The sequence below is a fragment of the Paroedura picta genome, chromosome 3 (assembly GCF_049243985.1).
Source record: "Paroedura picta isolate Pp20150507F chromosome 3, Ppicta_v3.0, whole genome shotgun sequence".
NCBI classification, from domain to species: domain Eukaryota; kingdom Metazoa; phylum Chordata; class Lepidosauria; order Squamata; family Gekkonidae; genus Paroedura; species Paroedura picta.
The window spans coordinates 107,657,830-107,667,472 of record NC_135371.1 but is presented as its reverse complement, the minus strand read 5'-3'; the positions used below and the strand labels follow the sequence as shown (position 1 = coordinate 107,667,472).

Here is a 9,643-nt window from a genome sequence, read left to right as displayed (position 1 = left end):
ACTAGAATTAAAACCCATTGTAGTTGATTCAACGGGCACTAGTGGGGGTGGGATAGCAAAGAGAGTGGGAGGTAGAAAGGAAGAGAGTGATTTAGAGAGAGACTCCCAGCATCTTTGATGTCCTGGAGCTGCTGCAGTAGACAGGAGCCTCGGAGCTTGTACAGAGGGCCTGGGGGGGAGGCAGATCCAAGTGCAGGAACTCTTGGGGATTTGGGGCTTGGAGCCTGGGGAGGACAGGGGATTCAGTGGGGGCCAATGTCATACAGTCTCTCTACCCTTCAAAACAGCCTTTCTCCATCAGAACTGCTCTCTGTGGCCTGCAGAGGAGCTGTGATTCCAGGGAATCTCCAGGCCCCATCTGGAGGTTGGCATCCCTAGAAAGCAGCCCTTTTCCCCAGGGGGAACTGCTCTATGTTGCCTGGAGAGGAACTGGAATTCCAGAGGATCTCCAGGCCTCACCTGGAGGCTGGCATCCTTAGAAAGCAGCCATATTCTCCAGGCAAAATCAGACAAAAGGATTACGATGATAAGAATAATTTTAAGGTTGGGGGGTCACCACAACATGAGGAACTGTATTAAATGGTCGCGGCATTAGGAAGGTTGAGAACCACTGCTCTAGATTAGTGATCCCCAACCTGTGGGCTGCGGACCACATGTGGTCCTTCGACTAATTGGAGGTGGGCCCTGAAGGACGCCCCCCTTGGCCCTTTACTTCATCCCCCCCAGCCCTTTACAACACACTTCATTGTTGTGGCGAGTCTGTATCTTATTTTAAAGGGATGTTTAAACATTACCATAGCGATCAGAGAGCGCTAGGGCAGTGGTTGAGAGTAGAGCAGTAAACTACCCCCCTCCACCAGGCCTCAGTAAAAGGCATTGAGTGGTCCCTGGTGAGTGGTCCTCGGCGTTGAGTGGTCCTCAGTGATAAAAAGGTTGGGGACCACTGCTCTAGATTATAATGATCAGCTCTGCAGGCAAAAATGGCCAAGTTGAAGACTGGACTCTGAGGCATTGTACCATTTTGAAGTCCCATCTCCAAACCTCCAGGAATATCTCCAACCCAGGGGTAGCCAACCTCCAGGTGGGGCCTGGAGAGCTCCTGGAATTACAGCTCATCTGCAGAATATAAAGATCAGCTCCCCAGAATGATCCCCAGGTAGAAGGGGCTGCACAGGCCTAACTGTTACATCCAACAACTTTCCACACTTGACTTCAGACTGCTAATGAGTGCGCTCCCTCCCCCCTCCCTTCATGCCTTCTGTGAGGGAACCTCTTAACCATCCCTGACTAAGGGGAGGGAGACATTTCCAAGAGCAAGGCAGAGGAGTCTGTGGGGCCACTTGTGCTTTCCTTTTGAGAGGGGGGGGGCTGACAGAAAAGCCCCTTCTTACTTAAAATACTGCTTAAAACACTAACTTAAAATACTTAAAATCAGTAATAGCACCTTTAAGACCAACAAAGATTTATTCAAGGCGTGAGCTTTCGTGGGCATGCCCTCTTCCTCAGACTCAATTGGAGTCAATTTTTGTTGCACCAATCAGGGAGGCTCTTCCAGCTGTCCCATCCCTGATTGGCCATCCGTCCAATGAACAGCCAATCAGGAGATATGTCCCGCCCCTTGCTGCATCCCCCTCTAATTTCTTGCATATGGAAGACGTTCCAGCCTCCAGTAAGGTAGGCAGCCAGCTGGAACTGGGAAGGAGGGCAGAGAGTCAGGGACTGTGTGCCTGGGGTTAGTGGGGATGGGATGGGGTGGAGGGAGGAGGCAGTGATTCCCCCACCATTGCTCCCACCATTGCTCCCACCACCCCCAAAAGGTCTGGCTGCAGCCTTGCCAGGCCTTGGCAGGGCTGCCCGGGGTGGTGCAGGGAGGAACGGGATCCCTATCAGCACTCCCCCCCCAAAGGCCTGCTGAGACCTGCAGAGGTCTCGGGGCGCCTTTTGGGGGTGGCAGAGGGGGAGCGGTGCTCCCGTCAACATTCTTCCTCACCCCAAATATGCCTGCTGAGGCCTGTGGATGCCTTGGCAGGCCTTTTGGGGGTTGCGGGGGGGGGGAGGCCTTGGCTGGCCTGCCCAGGGCAGGGAAGGGGGGCATATTGCCCATTGTATAGTTAGATACAACAGGCTTTGCTGCTAGTATGAAAATAAAGTCTTGTTTGCTAGGAATGAGGGTAGGAACTCTACCTCAGAAGAATGGGCATAATCAGCTTCCCTCTCTTTCAAACAGGAGAAGTTCACGGACCAGCCCCAGCCTGCAATCACCTGGCTTTAGGGCTGCTAACCTTATGTTTTATAACTGCATAAAATAATCTCTTGTAAGCTTCTCCTAAAGGGACAACTCCTCACATTGTGAGGTGAATCTTAAATTGTGCATGGGCCGGCCTCAACAAGGCAACTCTCATTTTGTACAGGGCCTAGCTCTACTGAGGCAATTGCTACCTTGGGTGAGTCCGGCCCAGGAAAGTTAAAATAAGGCTCACCTCAGGCAGGCTGGTCCAAGACAGGATAGACTCACCTTGTAGGGGGTGGAGTGGGGGCGGAGGCCTGGGTGAAGCAAAGAAAACAAAAAACCTTGTAAGTTGCTCTTAGCAACGCTGCGAAAAAGGAAGCCATTTTCAGATATACTATTTATGAGGGGGAATGTCTGATGAAGGCCCATTTTCTTGCCAAGGGAAAGGCTGAGACTTCATTTCCCACAATGCTCTGCATCTTTCCCTGCCTTATTGCTACAGGCCAATTTAAAAGGTTTTATTTGTAAAGTTAGTCTTTAGTGACATCTCACAATTTTCAGTTGGTTCTGTGCTATCTATGAAAAAGACACATTGTCTGAGGAATGTATGTGTTGGCTTCATGTACAACTTGTTTTCAGATTCTTTGTTACTAGAGGCAAGTTTCTCAAGGAGCCAGAACATATTTTGACTCACTGAAGCTGCACTGATAACAATTTAATGTTTGTCCCTATAATAAATGATGCCTGTTTAAACTTTCCCTCCTGAGCCTGGCAGCAAGTCAGGATTCCTTTATTCCCCACAAAACCTTTTTACTTCTTCACTTAAATATGGCAGTTCTCTAACAAGAAACCAGTCAGTATTTAAAGTGATTTACACTGCCATTCTGAGTAGAGTTACAGCTTTCTAAGCATAGCACTGGTAAATTACATAAAAGCTGGAGTCTTAGGCACACTTTCTTAGGAATATATTTCAAGGAACTAAGTGAAACCCATTTCTAAATAAACCAGTTTTGGGATTATGTTAGTGTTTACAGTGATATAAAGTTTAATTTGATATACCGATAATCCTACTTCTTGTGTGAGAATGTTTGTCCAAATTATCATTCTTTTTGTTACTACAGAAATTAGTTTCCTATTTTTAAATTTTATCTTTTCATACCTCTTAGATTGCAAAATTATAATGTATGTGGTAAAGTAGCACTGGATGTAGAGTTTTCTAGTCAAGTATTGGGCATATTTCCAATTTTTTTTAGAAAAAAAATCATTTTGTAAACCCCATAAATATGCTAAATAGTACACTTCTATATGCTAATTTACAAACAATTCACTTTGTAATATTTAATCAGTAAAATATTTAGATTTGATAGGAGAGTAAATGTTGTATATATTTCAAGGTAACTGTGTATATTTCAATATTTCCCCAAATTTATATTTTCCCCACACAATGGGATTATTTGGTTTTTAAATTTTTGAAAATTTTACATGCCTACTTCCATTCTGGCAAGCTTCTCCACAAAAAAGAAGAGAAGAAGAAGAGTTGGTTTTGTATGCCGCTTTTCTCAACCAGGAGTCTCAAAGCGGTTTACAATCACCTTCCCTTTCCTCTTCCCACGACACCCTGTGAGGTAGGTGAGGCTGAGAAAGCCCTGATATCACTGCTTGATCAAAACAGCTGTATCAGTGCTGTGGTGAACCCAAGTCACCCAGCTGGTAGTATGTGGAGGAGTGGGGAATCAAACCTGGCTCGCCAGATTAGAAGTTGGCACTCCTAACCACGGCACCAATCTGGCTTTCAAAGTTAGCATACTTGATGTTACTAAATGTTACCAAATATTACCAAATGGTCCTGGATAATCAACAGGAGCATGCTACCCTATCATTCTCTCTGATTGCCCTGATCTCTAACCACGGCTGGACCAAGGTGAGTCAGCGCTGCTGGAGTTACTGGACCTCACAGCAGTATTGACATGGTAGACCATGAGCTTCTTGCTCTCTATCTTGCCAGTGTGGGTATTAGAGGGACTGCCCTTCAGTGGGTTACATTGCATTCAGGGTCAGAGGGTTGTGATCGGGGAGGCATAGTCGCACTATCGCCAACTTCCTTGTGGGGTTCTCTCCCCATATATTTATGCATCCTCTCACCCAGGTAGTCCAGAGCTTGGGCCTTGAGTCTCACCAATATGTGGGTGAAACCCAGCTCTATCCTGATGGACAATCAGCCAGATGCCCCTCAAGCACCAACAAAAATTTATTCAAGGCATGAGATTGCAAGCACTCTTCCTTTACTTGAATCAGTTACTGGGTTTAGTATTGTAATGTAATGCCTCCCTCTTGTGGTGATTTTAAGCACATTTTAAGCACATTGCAGCTTTGAATTTTAACATCTTGCAGCACTACACTTTTTCACTCCTTTACCAAGAAATGATGACATAATATAAAGTATCTGCTTATGTGTTTTGTTGGGTTGAGGCAGTAGCTACTTTTCTTCATACTTTCTTTCAAGAGAAATCTGATAATTTCATATTTGTGGTTATAGACAAGAATTTGATCTTTCCCCTCAAGACTCTGTTCTCTCTGTCTACAAAATTAGGTTCTTTCATACCAATTATGCAGGGCAGCAACTATGCTAGGCCAACGCTGGTTTCTGGCGATGGGGCAGCACGCCCCTCTGCTTCTGTGTGCCGACGGGGGAAGATTTCCCCTGCTGGACATTGCTAACCCCAGCTTTTCATATGTACACATGAAGCCAGGGCTGAAAGGTTCTCCCGCACCTTGCTGTAGCGACATCAGGGGCAACAGTGTGTGTGTGGGGGTGGTTCATAGAGGTGGGATAGCGTCACAATGCTATCCCACCATCAAAGGAGTGAAAAAAATGGTTCGTAGATCAGTCAGTACTAGACCATGGCTCCTCCTCGTCCTCTTCCCTGGCTGCTGCCTTGGGGGCTGCCCTGCCATTCTGCCGCCGGCTCACCTTTGGTGTTCTCCAGTGGCCGCCATGGTTGGGGATCCCCCTCAGCGTGGCACTGTGCAGCTGCTGCTGGCAGCGCCCGCAACGGTCAGCAGGATGTCAAGGGCACCGGCAGGAAACAAGTGGAGCAGGGGCTCAGGTGGTGGCGACGTCCCTCAGCAAAAGACTACCCCTCCTTGGGCCTCAGTAAAATTGTCAAGTGTTGACCAGTCCGCAGTGATAAAAAGGTTGGGGACCACTGCATTAGGAAGTAGAGCTGGGTGTCATCCACATATTGGTGACAGCCCAGTCCAGACCAGCTGGGCTAGAGGTCATATATAGTTGTTAAAAAGTGTGGGGGAGAATATCATCCCCTGCAGTGCCCCACATGGAGTCTGACAACTCACCCCCCATAGCAATCCTCTGCCTCTGGTTCCAGAGAAAGGAGAGCAGCCATTGCAGTGCAGTCCCGCTAATCCCAGTTTCGGCGATGCGGTGGGCCAATAATTCATGGTTGACCATATCAAATGCGGCCGGTAGGCCTAAAAGCACGAGAATGGCTGAACCGCATCAATCCGGCTAGCGCCAGATATCATCCGTCAGAGTGACCGGCGTGGTCTTCAAGTTGTGGCCAGGACGGAATCAAACTGGTATGGGATAAGGGCCGAAGTTTCCTCTAAGAATGCTAGGAGATGGTATGCTGCAACCTGCTCCACCACCTTACCCAGAAATGCAAGATGCAAGACTGGGCAATAGCTGGTGGGGTCCCATGTGTCCAGCAATGATTTTTTCAATAAAGGGTGCACCACTGCCTCCTTGAGCCCTCCAGGGAACTCTCCAGATGTTAAAGTGAGGTTGATAATCTCCCTCAAAGAGCTCCTATCCCCTGGTCACCCGATTTGAGCAACCTGTCCACTTTGGTTAATGAGAGCTGTCTGAAGCCATCAAACATGATGGCCATGGAGCTTCCAGTTCACTAACTGTATCAATTGTGGCAGGTAGGTTGTGGCGGAGTGACAGAACTTTGTCAGCGAAATAGCTCAATAATGCCGCACAGCCCAAATCCAATTCCCTTATTGTTTGACGCCCTTCCTCGAGGGCAGTAAGAGACCTAATTACTCTAAGTAATTATGCTGGGCGAGAGCTTCCTGACATGATTTCTCCGGCGTAGAAGTTTCATTCTGTATGGGCCTGTATGCACAGGCCTGGCCCAGCATGGCTGCTGTGATGGTGTCTGTGTTACAAAAGGGAAAGCTGAAAAATCAGTGTTCCCTTAAACGGAGCATTGGAGGCCCTAAGGTGGGCCCAGGCCAGAAGGGGGCAAAGCTGATGGTGATATACGTTAGCGGGAAATTTTCCTGCTGTCTTGTGAGCATCGGCCTGGCTTATCCCTCCCGTGTATAATGGGTCTCAGTTTGCTCATAGCAAATGTTTTATTTAAGATTGTTATTTATTTACTGTGTTCAAAGTTTCCCCATTTTGTCTTGATTAATCTTTTCCCAGGTGTTTTTTTTTTATTAATTTCAATCAATTTGAAGCAGTAAAGCAAAGATCATAATAACAAATTCTAATTTCCTCTTTTTTTAAAAGATGTCCAAGGCTGATGATAATCAACGGTTTACTATTGGTATTGCAATAAAAAATATAGAAAGAATGACTTCTGAACTGAAGAAACTCATCGGTAATGCCATACACGTCAGAACGAAATTATATATTTGTTGCTTCCTATGAAGACAATAGGCACATGTGTATATTAGCATGTGCATACTTACAACTATTCCCTCTTTCTAAGCAGTATAATGGTCACAACAGGAAATGGAGTTCCATTGTTCTAAAAGGTGGTAACGGGAAGCTGTTGTATAGGCCTGCTATCTTTGAGGGTTTTATTTCTTTCTGTGCAAAAGCATGTCATCTGGAGATTCTGAGTTACAACGAAAATGAATAAAAGCAGGTATTGGGCCAAATACAGTCATTAATAGCGTAACATACTTGTACAGCAAACATGTTTTGTGAGGCCTTCCTCAGTGGTTTAAGCTTCCTGTATACACCATTGTGCAATGCTTTATTCTGACCTGGATTACAGAGGTAAATTAACATATTTCTGGTAAAAATATACTAAAATGCTTGTAAATGAGTGACATCCATGTGTGTTTGACACATTTTTTTTTACAATACCAGAAGATATCAATGTATGTAACTTCCTTTGATGGATTTATATGCATAGCATTCAATATTTACAATTTGATTAAAGATTCTGTGATTCTATGTAATTTTAGCTTTTTTGGAATTGAACTTCATATTCTACATATGAGATTTTTTTTTCCTTTTTCAGCCTCTTTGGTTACCTGATTCTAAGGTACCTGCCCTTTATACTTGGATGACATGTTTCACTAGAATGAGGCCAAGTGGTAGATGTCCTAACTGCGTTAACTGAAGGCAGTTATGGACTGGATGAGAACCAATAAACTGTAGTTCAATCCAATCAATTGAGTTACTATTTCTCAGTGGTAACATTAGTCAAGGAACTGGGATTCATTCTTAAGAAACAGGTTCATAGTTTCCCAGCACTACTTAATCATTGAAATATAACTTTTATCATAATGTAATGCTTTTAAACCAGTGTTGGTAGATTTGTTGACTGAATCCCTTTCTTAAAAGGAACACTGGCATGTTATTCATGCCTTGATTATTTCTAAATTAGATGACTGCAAAATACTCTAAGTTCTACTGTTCGAAAACAGTTCAGAAACCACAGTTCAAAATGCATCAGCAAGACTGCAAGTTAGTAATGACTGCAGGCAATCCATTTGGTAGTTCTTCAAACAACTTCACTGCCTGCTTATTATATCCAGGCTTAAGTTAGAGTTCTGCTTCTTACTTTTTAATCCTAATTGATCTGGGAGTTAATGTACTTAAAGGATTGCCTTTCTGACATTCCTCATTTATAAGGTTGTAAAAACTATCAATAGGATCGTGTATCTGAAGTATTATAAACACGTTGTAAAAATACTAAATATTATTTTACAGTACAAAGTCAACTACTGCTGTGTGATCTTACTCTGAGCTTCAGTCATCCAGTACAAGAAGATGGTTCAATGGAAGTTGAGAAAAAGAACCAGTACTCTGAAGAATTAATACTCAAACCTTCAAGTTCTGTTCATTAGCATTCTTTGTTATCACTAGATCAATAATTTTTTCCAACTCTGTTTGCAATATTGTGCTCTTAAAGATCTATATTTCAAGTGGTAGAAATAAAAGAAACCCTACCTGATCTAATTATTTGTTGTATTCTGATAATAGTGCTGAATCCATTAAAAATAATAATTTAAAGAATGCTTAAAGGTGAGCTTTTGAGTAACAAATTGTAATTGTGGTCAGATCATTAAATAGTGAGTATACTGTTATGTAACTGACATTGCTATGTTACTTTCATGTTCTCTTACAGAGAGTCATCTGCAAGTAGTAAGAGTATAGTTTGGGCTGTGAAGTAAACAAAGGCCAATTCCCCCAATATCACATCACTTAAATCCAAAATTTTCTTGTAAAGGAATGACATTTACTCAGAGGGAAGGCTGCAGAGTATCCTATTAAAAGCCACTTTGTCATTTGTTATTCATTTTTAGTAAAGTTTTGGATTTTAATAAAGCTTTTGATAAGGTTCCCCATGATATTCTGATGGATAAATTGGAGGACTGCAATCTGGATTTTCAGATAGTTAGGTAGATAGGAAAATGGTTAGAGAACCGCATGCAAAGAGTTGTTGTCAATGGTGTTTCATCAGACTGGAGGGAGGTAAGTAGTGGGGTACCTCAGGGCTCGGTGTTCGGTCCAATACTTTTTAACATATTTATTAATGAGCTAGATCAGGCGTAGTCAACCTGTGGTCCTCCAGATGTTCATGAGTCCCTGCTAGCAAACGCTGGCAGGGCTTATGGGAATTGTAGTCCATGAACATCTGGAGGACCACAGGTTGACTACCCCTGATCTGGATGAAGGGGTGGAGGGACTACTCATCAAGTTTGCAGATGACACCAAATTGGGAGGGCTGGCAAAAACTCCAGAAGATAGAGACAAAATTCAACGAGATCTGAACACAATGGAAAAATGGGCAAATGAGAACAAGATGCAATTTAATAAAGATAAGTGTAAAGTTCTGCATCTGGGTCATAAAAATGAAAAGCATGCCTACTGGATGGGGGATAGGCTTCTAGGTAACACTGTGTGTGAACGAGACCTTGGGGTATTTGTGGATTTTAAGCTAAACATGAGCAGGCAGTGACCTATTATGCACGGCCGCTGAAACGGTGGCATGGAGAACGAGGAGGAGGAAGAAGCGAAGCAAACCGATTATGCACGGGATGGAACACAACGGCGGCAAAACCCAGAGTATCCGATTTTAGCTGCCGCCATTCCACCCCGAATGCAGACTTTCCACTCCGTGCATAATGGGCCAGTGTGATGCAGCG

At 44.2% G+C, this 9,643-nt stretch overlaps 1 long non-coding RNA gene across 1 annotated transcript; it reads left to right on the top strand.

Annotated features, from left to right (window-relative positions):
* The first annotated feature begins 1,655 nt into the window (after positions 1-1,655).
* Positions 1,656-8,298, top strand: LOC143831283 (uncharacterized). The gene is made up of 4 exons (XR_013228787.1): positions 1,656-1,674; positions 6,768-6,858; positions 7,510-7,533; positions 8,205-8,298. It is a non-coding gene; the product is annotated as an uncharacterized LOC143831283 (long non-coding RNA).
* The last annotated feature ends 1,345 nt before the right edge of the window (positions 8,299-9,643 follow it).